At 40.8% G+C, this 19082-nt stretch overlaps 2 long non-coding RNA genes across 3 annotated transcripts in view; one reads left to right on the plus strand and one right to left on the minus strand.

Moving 5' to 3' along the window:
* Positions 1–15849, plus strand: LOC117506459. Its single transcript, XR_004559476.1, has 3 exons — positions 1–145; positions 2510–2512; positions 15839–15849. It is a non-coding gene; the product is annotated as an uncharacterized LOC117506459 (long non-coding RNA).
* Positions 4608–19082, minus strand: part of LOC117506458 — a 23926-nt gene continuing 9451 nt past the window's right edge. Inside the window, exons 2-3 of one of the 2 annotated variants that reach the window (XR_004559475.1) lie at positions 10765–10773; positions 4608–4617 (exon numbers count right to left, since the gene is read on the minus strand). This is a non-coding gene — a long non-coding RNA (uncharacterized LOC117506458). Of the gene's footprint in view, positions 4618–5976; positions 5988–10764; positions 10774–19082 lie in introns of those variants that run through there. The other variant, XR_004559474.1, reaches the window with a different exon arrangement.

The raw sequence follows: 19082 nt of genomic DNA on the forward strand, positions 1-19082 counted from the left end.
TTTTGCACACATGCACATGCACCAAACTCCTCCCTGGCCACGCCTCCATCTGAATATGCAAATGTATTCAAATCGTTTGGTTGTGTCGTGCTGACGGCACCATAAGTGTAGAGTGTTGTGTGTTTGATGATGCCCGCCATTGTATGTGTGTTGTGTGTAAAAAATAAAGAACTTTCAGAAACCATGTGCAAAAGCAATGAAAGCTGTGGTTAGATCCCTGTTCTCTCAACTGGCTGCAATATAAAATACAAATTAAAAGTACTTTTGTGTGTAAATGCTGATTTGAGCTGCGCACACACTGAAGTAAAAAAATATGTGTGCAGCAGATGACAGTGTGTGACATTAACATTACACATGCTTTTATTGACAAATACTGAACACAGTCAGTGGCTTGTTAAGAGGCTCATCTCCGCAATATCCATGAAACATGCTTGTATAAGTTGGCTGACATCTACACACTGTTATGTGTAGGACGCGGGTTAGAGAACTGAACCAGCATCTGACTGAACCCAGCGCTAAATAATCAGAGAGCGGTTCCAAAGAACAAAATTTATTTCCCTCCTGTGCAATAATACAAGTGCAAACAAAAGACATATAATGGCCTGGCGAGGTGAACGACGGCGCGCTCTCACAGCGCCCAAACGGATCGGAGCCCGGCAGTTCTGGACCCAAGAAACCCCGCCGACACCCTCCAGGTGGTTAGGACACGAACTGACTCTGTGAAGGACGGACAAGGTGAGGTAAGTTAACACTGTAACACAAAACACCATTCAGAGGCACACATCATCAGCAACACGTTCAGCTTTAAATTCAGGCTTAATTTAAAGGGGCAGCTTCTCACGGCAAGTGGAGGATCATTAATCCGCATGCCACGGCAGTGAGGAGCAAACCACACAATTTTCACCACTGTTCCAATAAAGCTACGTTAGACGCCAAATTACAATCATTAATTACTCAAGCAGTAGTCACCTCTGAAGTGTGCTGACAGCGTGTATCCCTCACCCCCGACGACCTTCACAGGCATGATGTGTCAGAACCTGGAGCGGCCCACAGCGTCACACAAACGGTCGTCACAAGGTCGTATTCTCCGGCAATTCAGCCCTGGTCACTCAGGGCTTAAATGCAATACTTCATCTCATAATTGGTCCCAGCTGAAAGTCCTTAGGTCCGCACGTGAGCGTCATCCACAGGTGCAGCAGATAGGCTTAATGAGGGTGAAGGATTCTTCTGTACAGCACATTCCTTTCAGGAATCAGTTCAAAACCACCTGGAGAGAAAAACAAAATAAAAGCAGCACCAAAAAGTCCAGCCAAACCCCCCAACGCACAACACACACGTCCGCAATTATCCGCAGAAGCATGTTTTTCCATTGCCAGGATTTTTGAGCTGCACAAAATTTGGGTTGCGGATGACATCCGCCTTACATACTCAATACATAGTCTGTGTGCTGTATATCTGCCGTTATCCGCTGATATCCCCAACTGACAGGGTATTGCAGCTTGGCAGCGGACTGGGACAGTGTGTAAAACGGATATATAGCGTGCCTATCACATCCACATCACAAACTAAAATAAGTTGTAGCGAATGCATACAGAGTGGCCACGGATAAAGCATTTGTATTACGTCTGCTTTGCATCTGATTTGCGGACAATTTGCGAATGCATAACAAACACGTCACGTAAACCCAAAGTACTATATGTGGCAGAAATCAACATACCTGCAAGTCAGTGCCAGTCCAGCTGTGGAGACGTACAGATGCAGTTATGGATCCCCAAAGAAGTAGTGTGATAGCTGCTGCCATCTAACAACATACTTTAAATCCCCAGCTGCAGAGAAGTCAGCCATGGACCTCGGTTCTCTTTCAGAGCATTTATTTAACTCTGACAAAAGGAAGAGTTGCTGTTACAGCCGCAACTCACGCTGAACTCTCTGTTTTTGAAAAAAAAAAACACCGTCTCACAACCCCGAGCGGCTTCCCCTCTCCCGCTCGCCAAACTCATGAACAGTTAACCCTTGCATGACAACATGAAGATCAACTCTATGATCATTACAATACCAATCAACTTGTCCAAGTCCAGCAATTGCTCCAGAAACTGTGGTGTTGGTGTGAATAGTGGTGCTGAAAGGCCCGAGGGCGCTTCTTTTATGACCACAATGCAGATGCCGTGCATGCGCATTACAACTGCTGTTCCCACATCAAGTGTGCAATGCATTCAAAATACATCTCTAATACTTCCATGGTAATCGCAATGCGTCCGATCTGTTTCCTCAAAACATGCATTATACATCCGTGATTGTTCGCCATATATTTGTTTGTTTGTGTTTACATTGTGTGCAAACCTCCCTCCCTCCCATCTCCGCCTCCACCTCCGTTAAACACATTCATCTGGTTCTATGGTAAGAACACTTAATAAAACTTTTTTCTTTTACTTTACATATTTTATTATGCACAGGTAAAATATACATGTCTGTTTGTTAATAAAACTTTTTTTTTAATTACAATAAACAGGACGTTAAAGTGCAAACTTCACTTTCTCCCCGAACGACATGAACAGGAAGCGATCGCAGCTCGCAGCAACTCCCACTGAAAATAATGGAGAAACAACCTGAGCATCTGACATTTTTAGATAAAACAAATGCAGTAACAATGTCTAAAAACCCAGTTAATATATCCAGGAGAGGTTTAGGCACAATATACAAAGAGTTTTATGTTGCGATGTTAATGCTGTTGTGCGTGTGTAACGGTGTAAGTGCATCCTGATCAGATCGTCTCAGTGCAGTTCTCAATGTTAATGACAGTGCGCCTTTTTTGTTTGGAGCCGCAAGTTGAAAATCACATGATGTGTTACGTCACACTTAACAACCAGATACAAAGCTTGCCCTAACAATCAGACAGAGTCTGGGGTTGTGTCAAGTGCTCTGAGCAGAGCCCCGTCTGTTTCAACCTGAACCCTCTTATAGTAAAGATAAAATCATGACTAATCTTAGCCATTGTCCTTTCTTCTTATTGGTTCACTTCCATTTCATGCGCAGGAATTACCTAAAAAGGAGAGAACATGCCGAGCCCCCAAAATCCTGAATGAGCTGCACATGAGTCACACGTGGTTACACATTCAGACAAAACAACTTAACCACGTACATTCCTATCTCTCTGTTTTTACTTGCCTACAGCAGCTCCAGTTACATAAATCATCGTCAAAATAAAACAATAAAACAACCTGTTCCCACATTCCATTTCAGTAACTTGTCTGACAACAATGTAAGCACGCACAGGCACCATGTCATTTAGACACAATAGCTGTTGAAAAGTGCATACACCACCCTGGATTTTTGTGTGACGCACCGCACATTTCCACGGTCATGTCACTAGATACATCTGAACTTTGCCGTGGAGACGGACGTACGCCACATTTTTGTGCATTTTCATGCTTTGTACATGAGGCCCCAGAACATTCTGATGCTGCTCAAACAGGATAAGTGGATTTAGCACCATGGACAGCGATCGAGCAAGCTGTCAGCTCCGAGGCACTGTGCTTTGGTAAGAGCTACACATTTCCACTGCCCCAAAATATTGGAGCAACATTATACAATACCACACCCAACCCTACGTATATTATTTCCAAAAACAGACAAAGTGGTCTGAAATTGCACAAGGATGATTGCAACTGATTTAAAAATCTAATGGACCAGAGCAGATCCAGACCAATAAGCACACAGTCCAGGGGCATGCACCCCCCCACCCAACCCCCAGAAAATTATGGAAATCTACTTTTCCTGCATTTTCTGGCATTCTGGGAAGATAAATATTGAATCTTTAGTCATTATTTTAATGCACAATTTTTTAATTTCACCAAGGTTAATTTTCTAATTCTGAAAGCAGCAGAGTTCATCAATTAGCCTTTATTTAAGCAAGACTTTTCCCATATTTTATCATACCTTTGGCCACCTTGGTGGGGGGTGGGGGGGGGGTTGCAACCCCCTCCATCCCGCTGAAAAAAAAAACTACCACGGCTGATGTGCCATCCATTGATTAGCAGCTACTGGCCTGAAATGGTATTGATTCTAACTCCTAATTAGCTTGTCAACATTAGCAGACATTTAAAAAATTGAAAATGATCACATATGCAGTTGTTGTACCTGATCAAATTATTCATCCACACGGTCTTGACATAGAAATTTAAAATTTTCAAATTTAGGTGAGGAAAAAGTCACGACACATCATGTGAGTATTTGTCCAAATGCATCATGAAAGCTGCACAGTTTTCTGTTCTTTCTGATCACTTCACATCATTCTCTGAGGCAGGTCCAGATCCAGCTATTTTCTGGATCTGTGCCAGTATTCAGCACAGAGAATTTTCCACACGTCACATTGATGGAAAAAGCAGAGGGAGACAAGGAAAATAAAAATGTGTAATCTTTACCTTACGAGACAAATTCATGTTTTCTTCATATGTGATCATTTATTTTTTTTCCACTCTTTCCACAAAGTATTTCTTAATCAAAACTCAGAAGAGTGATTTTGACAGAAACCATACTTAGGGCCCCTTCACACATAACATGATTGAAGCCGACTAGCGCACAAAGGAGGAATTGGCATTCGTGAAAAATCAGAGCCATCTCAACGCCACAACATTCACACATGCTCATTCGATCCCCCTCTCGGCAGGTGTCGGCCAAATTCCAGGTGTCACACACGAACATCTAACACTACTCGCTACACATTTAGAAAAGGTGGGGCTATTCACGCTCCTGGTGCGATCGCAGAGAGCAGGCGATCACATTTGACCTGTCTGTGAAAAGTGTCTAGTAAGTGCCACACAAAAGTGGTGTAACCAAGCAACAGTCATGAGTGTGAATGTGCCAACCCCCCCCCCCCCCCCCCCCCCGCCACACACACACACACACACACACACAAATGGCGCGTGGAGTATGCCCCCCCAACACAAATGGCTTGTCAACATTGTCAGCTGTGGCTGAAGGTCCCGGAGTCCGGTGCTGGACCAGTGCAGTGCGCTGTGTCCTGCACCTCAGCTGGAGAACACGCAGTGCAGATGTGTGCAGGCGCTCACGCTCTCATGAGGACCGGCTGGCGTCTGAGCACGTGGCATGGTGTGAAGCCGCCTGGCCGGCTGATTTCACATCCACCACATAAATAAGACACTGCAGGTTTTCCTTGCAACCAATCACCTCAGCAGGTGGGTTGATGATGAGCTTCTCCTCTGAACATAAACACCTGATCATTAATGAAATCACCTGCTTGAGGTGATTGGTAGTAAGGAAAACCTGCAGTATCTCGGCCCTTCATGGCACGATTGCCCGCCCCTGTTTTAGACAGAGCACATCTGCTCTTCTCTCATTCGCCCTATTGAGATATCCCATAATCTCTTGCGCACCAGAAAGTCACTGTAGTCAAGACAACATAGAGAATCCACATGATGACAATTGTAAATGAATTATACTACAAAAATGTAAATTTTTTATGCTTTTCATCATGTTAATAAGAGACTGCTACATGATACCCTGAAAACTTGCTAAAACAATTATAACGAATAATCTGTGTCTGCTACGTTTAATCTGCGTGGAATTTAATAAACGCAAACCGAATTTCAGACATATCATATATATTAGCCAATACTTTGAATAAGAAAGGCTCTTGTGTGGTGACTGATCAAACTCCTGCAGCTTTTTGTGAACTTGGTCTAGAGTCATCACTCCATGCTCTAATCTGAGTCAAGCCATTCACAGAATTCACTGAAAAGTGCTTCTCGATCCTCATCAATTATCCTCTGTCCTCTCTTCCTTTTTCCCTCCTCTTCAGTTTTGGAGTAATGCTCACCTCTTTCAAAAAGAAGTTTGCAGCAGTGTTTCTTCTGCTACCAAGTCACTGATTCCTTCCAGGCATCCAGTGACTTCAGAGCCCCATTCATCTCTGTGACCCTGTGCTGTCTTCAGCAAGCTTGGCTTCAGTTTATCTGCAGTCAAATCATCTGGAACTCGATATTTCTTTCTAGCTTCTGCTGGATCATTTTTGTAGAGCTGAGCTGGTTGGTTGCAAAGAATGCATATATCCTTATACAGGAGGTGAACTGCCTGTGAACTACTAGAACTGCAGCCAGTAAATACACTGAACATAGAGCAAGAGCATCTTCTCTTCAACTTTGATGACTCTTTCTCCGCTTTTGATGCTTGAGCTGACCTCTTGGTGTCGTACAGATCATTTTTACACTTCATGTGGTACCTCAGTTTCCCTTCCTTTTGAGCCTCCTTTATACGTTCCATACCTGTAGTATCTTTAATTGCTTCTGCATGCTTCAAAAAAGTAGAGTAGCCCTTTGGAGATGAGCCTCTGAACCGGTGTATCCGTGCCTTCACAAATAAAGCAATTGAACATAAGTGGAGTAACATCCTCATCCATACTGCTAGACTCCAATGTCCTGCAAAGTAAAACGTGAGATATATTTAGCAATTTATAAATTATTTGTGGGTATGAAGCCTGTAGACTAAAATAATTGTTGTCAGCATAGCAGATATGGCATACGGTCTCCAGCCATCCCTCAAGAAAAGAACCTGGGTGTGCTCCTTAGAGAGGAAGTTTCCCAAAATGGAGTGTTTCTGGTGGTATATAAATGTTAACAATCAACTCAGAATTGTGAAAAATAACACTGATTTCACCCGTCATAAGTTACTTAAGGCCCAATTAATAAAAAAAAAAATCGATTTTTCGAGAATCGTTTATCGGTACCCTCAATTGAGTAGATTATTTTCAAGGTTTCCCACTGGAGTTGAATTTCAACATTTTAACACGTTATTACACATATTTACGAACACATTGGTGATCAGATGTTTTGGTAACGATTTAGTTGGCAGATATTCATATGTTTCCCTTACTATTACCGTAAGCCCTGACATAGACTGGCGGCTTATCCAGAGTGTACTTCGCCTCTCTCTCAATAACCACTGAATTAAGCTCCAACACCCCCTCCCCCAATACCCTTAATTGGACTAAGCAAGTTTAGAAAATACAAAAATGTTTGAATTCTAGAAGCTCTGCAATGTAATCTGGGACTATTCCAGACAATAAACTGCAGTGAGTGCAGCATCCATTTGGTGAGAAAAAAACCAACTTTCTTTATTCACATTCTTTACAGTAGTATTCTGCCCTTACTAGGATGCAACAGTTTTCTACCTTGGCAGATAGTTCTGGGGGAAATCTCTAAAGAAATTAATAAATTGAAAATATGGTTTGACCAAAACAAATTGTCATTAAACTTAAAAAACAGGGATGAAGTGGAGGTGTAAGAGTCACTAGGTGTTCACAGGAAACAAGTTTTTATTTCTAGATTTATTTATTTTGTTCATTGTTAGTTGTTTTTTATGTTTTCTGTCGTGTTTTTAATCAGGTTCATTTCTCTAAAATTGCATTGTAGCATTATTAGTTATTATTATTATTGTTGTTATTATTATTAATGTATAAACAAAAATAAATTTTAAAAATATTACAATTTGTAATACATTTGACTCTTTTACAACAACAAACGCTGAGCCATTAATTATTATACAAAAAACAAATGGTTTTCAAGTTTCTTTTGGTTGGTGTTCTCACTGCAAAATCTGTGGTACTGTGTAAATGATGTTGTTCATTCCAAACCTCAAAATACTTGACTCTACTTCTCAGTTAAATTGTGTCATATCAGACTAGCATTTTATAAAATTTGTCTTTCTGCTACAGAAAAATTAATCTCCTTTTATTCACTTTTATTACCTTTAGCCGCTTTTATCAAACATGTATTTGTCAAGAGTAAGAATGTTTTATTTTTCATACAAAGCAGGAGAAACACTTTGAATTATTTGAGACCAGAGGTCAAGGCCTCAGGCATTTCTGAGGAAGAATTTGATGACTTGTCTAAACATTTTGATCATAGCGACACATAGCCCAAGTAGAGTTAGACTCACCTCAAATTCACTTGAACCACAGTCTACACAGCATCCTGGTTGAAAGAAAATTCAAGAACAGCTGATTCGACTGCACATCTGGACAATCTTTACATGATACGTGTCTAAGTGAAAATGTTACAAGGGCTGTTATTCACTTTGTTTTCCTTTCTCACTTTGGAAATGAGGGAGTTTGACTCGGCAATAAATTCTACTTTGTGGTCCAATCCTGCTAACTTTCAGCTACTTCACGGTACTTTGCACTCTTTTCAGTAACACATTCATATTGAACCATTTAGACCTTTTGGGTAAAATTTACCCCATCTAATGATGAGTTGCCACTATTTAGAACTAGAAAAAACCTTCACCAAGAAACCATGTTTTCAGATTGGAATTTTGAAGTACCTTTATCTGAAGGTGTCTAAAATCTAGTCTGTAACTTGTTTTTGCATTGGGAATTCAGTAAGATGTCTTCAGCAGAAATGTACACAGCATGGTGCCTGTGTTTCCCTACCTCAGACATCTTCGATCCTCCTTCATGCATATCAAATGGCTTTGCTTCATGTTTGTCTTGTGTTGTTGTGTGCAGTGTTTGCCTCAGATGTGCTTCAATTCCTGACCTGTGCAACCCAAACAAAAGTGCACTGCATCCTCTTATGTACTGCTGCATGACTTGGTACTTCAGCTGTAGTACAGCTGAAAGGAAAAACCTGCAGAGTAATTTAAAAAGCTCAGTGAATTGTTGGCTTCCCATTCCACACCCTGGACCCTGCCTGTTCAGAAGACTCTGTTACATACCTGAAAGGTGTTAAGCAGGTGCATAAATTGAATGCAAAATGCATAAACAAATGCTGAGCATTAAGTAAAAATGCTAAAAGAATTTATTTTCAAAAAAGTGCAAAGTTCAGGGTGGTCCGGTGTTGGTTCCAGGCGAGGTGGTGGTGGTGAGCAAAATCATCCTTGAAGGTCAGCAGGTCTGAAAGCTCGGCATGGGCAAAACAGGTGGTGAGGTTGGACACGGCTGGCTGAGAAAATACAGGAAACAATGAACGGAGTTAAATCCAGTCTCAAAAAAGGTCACACAAACAAAATGTTCAGAGAAATAGAGCCAAGTGTACCATAGGCAATAACTCAGTGAACTGGAGAGGAGTGGATGAATGAACCAGTGTTTTAAACTGTACTGGAGAAGATGAGTGATCACAGGTGTGAGTGGTAAGCAGGTCAGCCACGCCAGCCTAACACTCACAAGACAAAGATATATGCAGGAGGAGAGGAAGTACAGAGGAGGATACAACCAGACAAATGTAAAATCCTAACAAATGATTCCATTTTTTTTTTAATTCACCAAGTAAGTCTATGAAATAATATAACAAGGCTGAGGTGAAATTTTGACAGAACTTTCAGTTTAAAGCCAATTGTTATAACTTTCAGGATTAAAAAAATAAATAAATAAAAAAATTCTGAGTATTGTGTGGGGTTGCAACAAGCCCCAACTCAATGAACAGATTAAAGTACTGTTTTTAACAAAATAGCTGAACACATACCCCCAAGCACGCACACACACACACACACACACACACACACACACACACACACACACACACACACACACACACACACACACACACACACACACACACACACACACACACACACACACACACACACAATGCAATACAAACATGCCGCTCTCCCCATTTATTCATCGATCTTCCAGGTTGTCTTTGTTTGCCGCAATCCCATTGGAGGATTACATGTGAGTGTCTCCTGCTTCAGTGGCACATTTATGAAGCTCAAGCCATACTGACAGTGCAAACATCACACACTTTCTTGGACTGCTTAACCAGCAGAAGGAAAAATAAATATAAAAAAAACCCTTTTATCCTCCTCTCAAGTCCATTTGGCTTCCAAAGTGCAGGCAGCATTCTTAGAGAATTTGCCCGAGTGCAAATTATCTGTCATGTATAATGCAGCCTGAGAGCAGAAACACATCTTCAGCATGAGTCCAAATAAACTTAAATCTCGTCAACAGCAAGACAAGCTTAAAAAACCTGGTTGTTTAATGTAAACATCAGAGGCTTCAACCTTTAACGGCACAGAGTTTGAACAATCCCACTATATAAACAAATGAAAATGTGACTCAGAAAGAGATTTATTGTTTGTTCTTTTGGAGGAAAGGTGCAGAAAATAAATGAAGACATTTGAATTTCAAGAACAAAAGTGTTTGTCAGGTACAGACCAGCGAGCAGTGGGCAGGAAAGGTTTTTGTTAGACTTATGACCCGATACACCACATCAGCTTCATGTACAACACGAGACATGTCTCCTGGGGACAGAAAAGTCCAGGCAGTCCAAAGCTCCAACTCAAGGGGTTTTACATGGTCTCTGATTGAAATGGACCAACCAAGGTCGCTTTATACAGTTACTTTAGTTCGTCTGGGGAAGTGGGAATATGTCCCTCAAACTCTCTTGCAGAAGAAAAATTATGCTTACTTACAGTGCATCCAGAAAGTATTCACAGCATTTCACTTTTTCCACATTCTGTTATGTGACTCACCTGCTGCTGCGTCAGAGACGTCCTCTTTGACTGTGTATAAAAAGTCAGAGTCCCCATCTCTCCACAGCCCTCAGCCTTAACATCAGCTCACCACAGGGTTGTGTGCTGAGTTCTCTGCTCTATAGCGTGTACATTTATGACTGTGTCAGCACCCACCTAGACAATGCCATCATCAAATTTGCGGATGACACCACCTTAGTGGGACTCATCTCTGGAGGCGAAGAGACAGTGTATAGGGAGGGGGTCCAGAGGCTGGTTGGGTGGTGTGCGGAGAACAACTTGGTCCTCACCACCTCCAAGACAACTCATTTGAAACTCGGACCAGGTGCAAAAAGCAAATAAGACATTTACATACACAGAAACATTGTGACAGCAATACCACATGCGAGAACCAAATCCAGGGTATTTCCACTAATGTGCGTCGAGTCCTGACTGCGTTGTTGAAATCCTAATGCAGGGTTTCAGAACGCTCATTTATATGAATGTTAAAGTCACCAATAATCAGAATGTTATCTGCACTCGTTGACAAGTTAGAGATGAACGCACTAAATTCATCTAAGAATTCAGTGCGGTATCTACGCACACAGTATATTTTGCAGCATAAAATATACTCTACCAGGATAACATTTGGTCCCAGTCCAAACAGAGTTAAATATATTCTGTCACAGTGCTAAATCAGCTCTATCACAGTGTGAAATTAACTCCATCATGCTGTGAATGACTCCTAATAGAATAGAAAAAACTTGATTTGACAAGACGGTAGAGGTGATTTCATTCTATAATACAGTGTATTTTACTCTATTTACTGAGACCAAATCCCAGCGGTGAATTTCAACTTTGACGTTAATCAATATGACAACTGGGCTCTATTTACATGTGATTTTTTTTTTCAGTCTATAAGTCATACTAGAATATAAGTTGTAGGACCTCGAAATTATTTTAAGTATAACACGACTTAAAGTATGAGTAATTGTTTTTTTTTTACAATAATTTTAATATTGCATGATCGTTTGCACCTGTATTTGTGTGGTATTCTACTAGCCAGTACACTTACACAGAAATTATTATTGTTATTATTATGAAATTAAAAAAAAATATAGCTCACATATTCACTTTTGTTGGAACTGATTTTGCTTTGACATGCCAATAAAAAACATAAAACCACATTTAGTATTGTAAATATGATCAAATATATTGAGGATTACAGGATCTCAGGATGGCAAAATGTTGTTATTGTCCTGGATGAAAGAGAAAGACACAACAATCAACCCACAAAGAGCATGAAGCAAATACACAAGATTGACCTCCCGATCAGGCACCCAAAAAAACAAACAAATATAAACAAATATCATCAGTATGCACATCATCAAAGTGACTGTGCACGTTGCTCACCAGTCTATAAAGAGTTGATTAGAATCTTTATCAGAAGTGGCTGAGGCGCTCCAAGCTGCAAAGCCCTCCAAAGGTTAATGTGATTCTTCAATTTCCCAACAAAGAACATCTTCTGTTGGACCATTTGTCTGAGTAGCTTTTGTGAGAAAAAGCACTGAAGGTCATCTGAATGTTTCCCTGAATGAGGATTTTTGTCAGTAAACACTGCGAGAGACACATTTATTAGAAAGTATCTGCTTATGCACTCATTTGTCTTTCTTCCACTTATTTTGTATATTTAAAACCTGCAGAATGAAGGACTTTAAATGTTTCTATGAAACTGAATTTCCTCCTTCATCTTCATGACCTACTGAATGGAAGTTTGGGGAACCACCTACAAAACAAATACAAATTCAATGTTTTTACTACAAAAGAAAGCCATAAGAATTATTAGTAATAAACCATATCATAAGCCAACAAATCCATCGTTTGTTAGTTTACACATTTTAAAATTTTGGGACCTGATTGTTTATAGTATAATCAATCAATCAATCAATTTTTTTTATATAGCGCCAAATCACAACAAACAGTTGCCCCAAGGCGCTTTATATTGTAAGGCAAGGCCATACAATAATTATGTAAAACCCCAACGGTCAAAACGACCCCCTGTGAGCAAGCACTTGGCTACAGTGGGAAGGAAAAACTCCCTTTTAACAGGAAGAAACCTCCAGCAGAACCAGGCTCAGGGAGGGGCAGTCTTCTGCTGGGACTGGTTGGGGCTGAGGGAGAGAACCAGGAAAAAGACATGCTGTGGAGGGGAGCAGAGATCGATCACTAATGATTAAATGCAGAGTGGTGCATACAGAGCAAAAAGAGAAAGAAACAGTGCATCATGGGAACCCCCAGCAGTCTACGTCTATAGCAGCATAACTAAGGGATGGTTCAGGGTCACCTGATCCAGCCCTAACTATAAGCTTAGCAAAAAGGAAAGTTTTAAGCCTAATCTTAAAAGTAGAGAGGGTGTCTGTCTCCCTGATCTGAATTGGGAGCTGGTTCCACAGGAGAGGAGCCTGAAAGCTGAAGGCTCTGCCTCCCATTCTACTCTTACAAACCCTAGGAACTACAAGTAAGCCTGCAGTCTGAGAGTGAAGCGCTCTATTGGGGTGATATGGTACTACGAGGTCCCTAAGATAAGATGGGACCTGATTATTCAAAACCTTATAAGTAAGAAGAAGAATTTTAAATTCTATTCTAGAATTAACAGGAAGCCAATGAAGAGAGGCCAATATGGGTGAGATATGCTCTCTCCTTCCAGTCCCCGTCAGTACTCTAGCTGCAGCATTTTGAATTAACTGAAGGCTTTTTAGGGAACTTTTAGGACAACCTGATAATAATGAATTACAATAGTCCAGCCTAGAGGAAATAAATGCATGAATTAGTTTTTCAGCATCACTCTGAGACAAGACCTTTCTAATTTTAGAGATATTGTGTAAATGCAAAAAAGCAGTCCTACATATTTGTTTAATATGCGCTTTGAATGACATATCCTGATCAAAAATGACTCCAAGATTTCTCACAGTATTACTAGAGGTCAGGGTAATGCCATCCAGAGTAAGGATCTGGTTAGACACCATGTTTCTAAGATTTGTGGGGCCAAGTACAATAACTTCAGTTTTATCTGAGTTTAAAAGCAGGAAATTAGAGGTCATCCATGTCTTTATGTCTGTAAGACAATCCTGCAGTTTGGCTAATTGGTGTGTGTCCTCTGGCTTCATGGATAGATAAAGCTGGGTATCATCTGCGTAACAATGAAAATTTAAGCAATGCCGTCTAATAATACTGCCTAAGGGAAGCATATATAAAGTGAATAAAATTGGTCCTAGCACAGAACCTTGTGGAACTCCATAATTAACTTTAGTCTGTGAAGAAGATTCCCCATTTACATGAACAAATTGTAATCTATTAGACAAATATGATTCAAACCACCGCAGCGCAGTGCCTTTAATACCTATGGCATGCTCTAATCTCTGTAATAAAATTTTATGGTCAACAGTATCAAAAGCAGCACTGAGGTCTAACAGAAGAAGCACAGAGATGAGTCCACTGTCCGAGGCCATAAGAAGATCATTTGTAACCTTCAGTAATGCTGTTTCTGTACTATGATGAATTCTAAAACCTGACTGAAACTCTTCAAATAGACCATTCCTCTGCAGATGATCAGTTAGCTGTTTTACAACTACCCTTTCAAGAATTTTTGAGAGAAAAGGAAGGTTGGAGATTGGCCTATAATTAGCTAAGATAGCTGGGTCAAGTGATGGCTTTTTTAAGTAATGGTTTAATTACTGCCACCTTAAAAGCCTGTGGTACATAGCCAACTAACAAAGATAGATTGATCATATTTAAGATCGAAGCATTAAATAATGGTAGGGCTTCCTTGAGCAGCCTGGTAGGAATGGGGTCTAATAAACATGTTGATGGTTTGGATGAAGTAACTAATGAAAATAACTCAGACAGAACAATCGGAGAGAAAGAGTCTAACCAAATACCGGCATCACTGAAAGCAGCCAAAGATAACGATACGTCTTTGGGATGGTTATGAGTAATTTTTTCTCTAATAGTTAAAATTTTGTTAGCAAAGAAAGTCATGAAGTCATTACTAGTTAAAGTTAATGGAATACTCAGCTCAATAGAGCTCTGACTCTTTGTCAGCCTGGCTACAGTGCTGAAAAGAAACCTGGGGTTGTTCTTATTTTCTTCAATTAGTGATGAGTAGAAAGATGTCCTAGCTTTACGGAGGGCTTTTTATAGAGCAACAGACTCTTTTTCCAGGCTAAGTGAAGATCTTCTAATTAGTGAGACGCCATTTCCTCTCCAACTTACGGGTTATCTGCTTTAAGCTACGAGTTTGTGAGTTATACCACGGAGTCAGACACTTCTGATTTAAAGCTCTCTTTTTCAGAGGAGCTACAGCATCCAAAGTTGTCTTCAATGAGGATGTAAAACTATTGACGAGATACTCTATCTCCCTTACAGAGTTTAGGTAGCTACTCTGCACTGTGTTGTTATATGGCATTAGAGAACATAAAGAAGGAATCATATCCTTAAACCTAGTTACAGCGCTTTCTGAAAGACTTCTAGTGTAATGAAACTTATTCCCTACTGCTGGGTAGTCCATCAGAGTAAATGTAAATGTTATTAAGAAATGATCAGACAGAAGGGAGTTTTCAGGGAATACTGTTAAGTCTTCTATTTCCATACCATAAGTCAGAACAAGATCTAAGATATGATTAAAGTGGTGGGTGGACTCATTTACTTTTTGAGCAAAGCCAATAGAGTCTAATAATAGATTAAATGCAGTGTTGAGGCTGTCATTCTCAGCATCTGTATGGATGTTAAAATCGCCCACTATAATTATCTTATCTGAGCTAAGCACTAAGTCAGACAAAAGGTCTGAAAATTCACAGAGAAACTCACAGTAACGACCAGGTGGACGATAGATAATAACAAATAAAACTGTTTTTTGGGACTTCCAATTTGGATGGACAAGACTAAGAGACAAGCTTTCAAATGAATTAAAGCTCTGTCTGGGTTTTTGATTAATTAATAAGCTGGAATGGAAGATTGCTGCTAATCCTCCGCCCCGGCCCGTGCTACGAGCATTCTGACAGTTAGTGTGACTCGGGGGTGTTGACTCATTTAAACTAACAAATTCATCCTGCTGTAACCAGGTTTCTGTTAGGCAGAATAAATCAATATGTTGATCAATTATTATATCATTTACCAACAGGGACTTAGAAGAGAGAGACCTAATGTTTAATAGACCACATTTAACTGTTTTAGTCTGTGGTGCAGTTGAAGGTGCTATATTATTTTTTCTTTTTGAATTTTTATGCTTAAATAGATTTTTGCTGGTTATTGGTAGTCTGGGAGCAGGCACCGTCTCTACGGGGATGGGGTAATGAGGGGATGGCAGGGGGAGAGAAGCTGCAGAGAGGTGTGTAAGACTACAACTCTGCTTCCTGGTCCCAACCCTGGATAGTCACGGTTTGGAGGATTTAAGAAAATTGGCCAGATTTCTAGAAATGAGAGCTGCTCCATCCAAAGTGGGATGGATGCCGTCTCTCCTAACAAGACCAGGTTTTCCCCAGAAGCTTTGCCAATTATCTATGAAGCCCACCTCATTTTTTGGACACCACTCAGACACCCAGCAATTCAAGGAGAACATGCGGCTAAACATGTCACTCCCGGTCCGATTGGGGAGGGGCCCAGAGAAAACAACAGAGTCCGACATTGTTTTTGCAAAATTACACACCGATTTAATGTTAATTTTAGTGACCTCCGATTGCCGTAACCGGGTGTCATTACTGCCGACGTGAATTACAATCTTACCAAATTTACGCTTAGCCTTAGCCAGCAGTTTCAAATTTCCTTCAATGTCGCCTGCTCTGGCCCCCGGAAGACAATTGACTATGGTTGCTGGTGTCGCTAACTTCACATTTCTCAAAACAGAGTCGCCAATAACCAGAGTTTGATCCTCGGCGGGTGTGTCGTCGAGTGGGGAAAAACGGTTAGAGATGTGAACGGGTTGGTGGTGTACACGGGGCTTCTGTTTAGGGCTACGCTTCCTCCTCACAGTCACCCAGTCAGCCTGCTTTCCCGGCTGCTCGGGATCTGCCAGGGGGGAACTAACGGCGGCTAAGCTACCTTGGTCCGCACCAACTACAGGGGCCTGGCTAACTGTAGAATTTTCCACGGTGCGGAGCCGAGTCTCCAATTTGCCCAGCCTGGCCTCCAAAGCTACGAATAAGCTACACTTATTACAAGTACCGTTACTGCTAAAGGAGGCCGAGGAATAACTAAACATTTCACACCCAGAGCAGAAAAGTGCGGGAGAGACAGGAGAAGCCGCCATGCTAAATCAGCTAAGAGCTAGTAGCTACGCTAAGCTAGCGGATTCCTAAAAACACGCAAAGTGAATAATGTGTAAATAATTTAGAGGTGATTCAGCAGAAGGAGTGCTTTAGTTAAGGCACGTAAAGATTACACTGGGAAACAAATCGTAATCTAGATAACTAGATCAATCTAACTGCGCAGATTAAACAGCTAACAGATACAGAAAAACACCGCTGTGCTCCGGAACAGGAAGTGATACAATACCGCAGTGAGAGCCAACCACCAGTATAATACAAATTATGTTGAAAGTGAAAAATAAACTTTTACCGCAGCATGTCCAGGACCTGTTCAAAATGAGGGACTCCAGGTATAATTTGCAAGGAACATTATTATTAAAAAAAAAAAAGAAATCAATGATTCAAACCACTGTAAAAAGTCACTGTGTTAGAGATGTTAATATTTGGAATTTGTGCTCAGATAACATAAAAACACTCGGTAACTTGGTTGGCTTTAGAAGGCTCTACAAAAATCATTTAATTACCTGTTACAGCATGATAAATTAGGTTTATTGATGTTTTGTTTTTGGGTTTGTGCATGGCGCACTGATCAGACCCGGCGCCACGAGGAGGCGTTTGGGGGCGACGCTCCCTCACGTCATCAACCCCGCCCCCTCGAATGTGAGAGTTATCAAAAAATAAAAATAAAAAAGAAAGAAAAAGAAATACTGGAAAATATAGCAAAATATTAGTTATTCAATAATATCACGTATTTAACAAATAAACCAAATGAATTAACTAAAGTAATTCATTTTAAAACAAACGGATATGGCGTGTGTCTGTGTTCAAGCGATTTGATAGGTTGAGGGTTGCGCTAGTCAGTGCGGCAGAGGGCAAGGATCCTGAGTCCAGCGATTATGGCAAGGTGGACGAACTAAAGCATGCTCGATTTATTCAAGCAGTGTCAGAGCTGGAGTTCCTGGGATTTGTTAAGTCCACCAAGCAAAAGGCAGATCATGCAGCACGACTCACTTGGGGAGGGTGTTAATGCTGCGTTTACACATAACGACGACAAGTCACGAATGCCAAGAAGTACACATTCTTGGCCGCTGATCACGAAGGTGATGTTTCGGGGCCGAGGCGTCAGGTGTCCTCAGGAACTGCTGCAACCTGTTACCACACGTTACGATTAATGGCACGTGTTGCTGGAGAATTATCAGGATCCATTACGCACGATCAAGAATAGTGTTCCGTGTTGTTGCGCGCTATTGCGCGTAACCGCGCATCGTTAAGTTCTGTCACGTTGTGAACAAGGTGAATTGTCTCCACACACACACCCATATTCATCCAACCGAATTCAGATCGCTCCAGTTTTTCAGAAGAACTTTGTGACTGCATGCGTAGTTGGGCTCTGTGCCATGGAGTGGCGCACATGCCCAGTTGCGCTGTGTTTGCGCTTGTGATGGAGGGCTGTATGTGCGGTTAATCTACTGTCTCGTGTCATTTCTCAGATCAGTTGTTGGTTTGGTTTTGTGGTATGCAGGAGATCACTTGACGAGGGTTTATATGTTCAAATAATAATTAAAAAAAATACTGTCATCACTCTTTACTCTTACTCAGTCAGTCTCTTACAACGGTGTAGCCTAAATACACAAGCTTTCCAGGAGCGCACCCAATTCATTACACACGCTCAGAGGCACGTCCCCTCTGGTGCGCACTTTTTTTTGGGGGGGGGGGCGACCCCGCCCCCTGTGATAAACTCATCGCCCCCTTAATATTTTTTTTCTGGCGCCAGGCTTGGCACTGATGTTTGCTTGTTTGTGTTTTGGAATTTTAGTTCAGTGATTAATTTATGTTTTGTATTTGTTCTCATGGGTATATGTATCTTTTATATACGTGTTCTTTTTTTTTTTTTTTTTTTTTTTTGGTTAAAGGGGTTGGTGTTATAAGCTTTTGCTTCTGCCTACACCATTTCGGGCACCCAGGTGCATTACTGAATTGTTTTCTTTGTAAGTTTACTTTGTTATTTTTGGTCTGTGTGTGCCGAATAAATTCATTCAATTCACTTTTTTTTTGGCAAATTCTATATACCATTCTTAGTATGGCTTAAATTTTGTTTTAGCTGGTAATCAATTAAAACTTTGTTTTGGACCTGTGCACAAAATGCTGCAAACAGGGTTTAGTGCAGCATTAATAGAAATGATCAGCAAAACAACACCAAAGACTTGATGTTTAAACATTGCAGATGGGCCACACAAAAGACCAAAACACAACTTCAATACAACACAAACAACTTTATTAAAATCAAAAAATCTAAACTGTTTGTGCACTACA

Source organism: Thalassophryne amazonica, chromosome 3 (assembly GCF_902500255.1).
Source record: "Thalassophryne amazonica chromosome 3, fThaAma1.1, whole genome shotgun sequence".
Classification (NCBI taxonomy): domain Eukaryota; kingdom Metazoa; phylum Chordata; class Actinopteri; order Batrachoidiformes; family Batrachoididae; genus Thalassophryne; species Thalassophryne amazonica.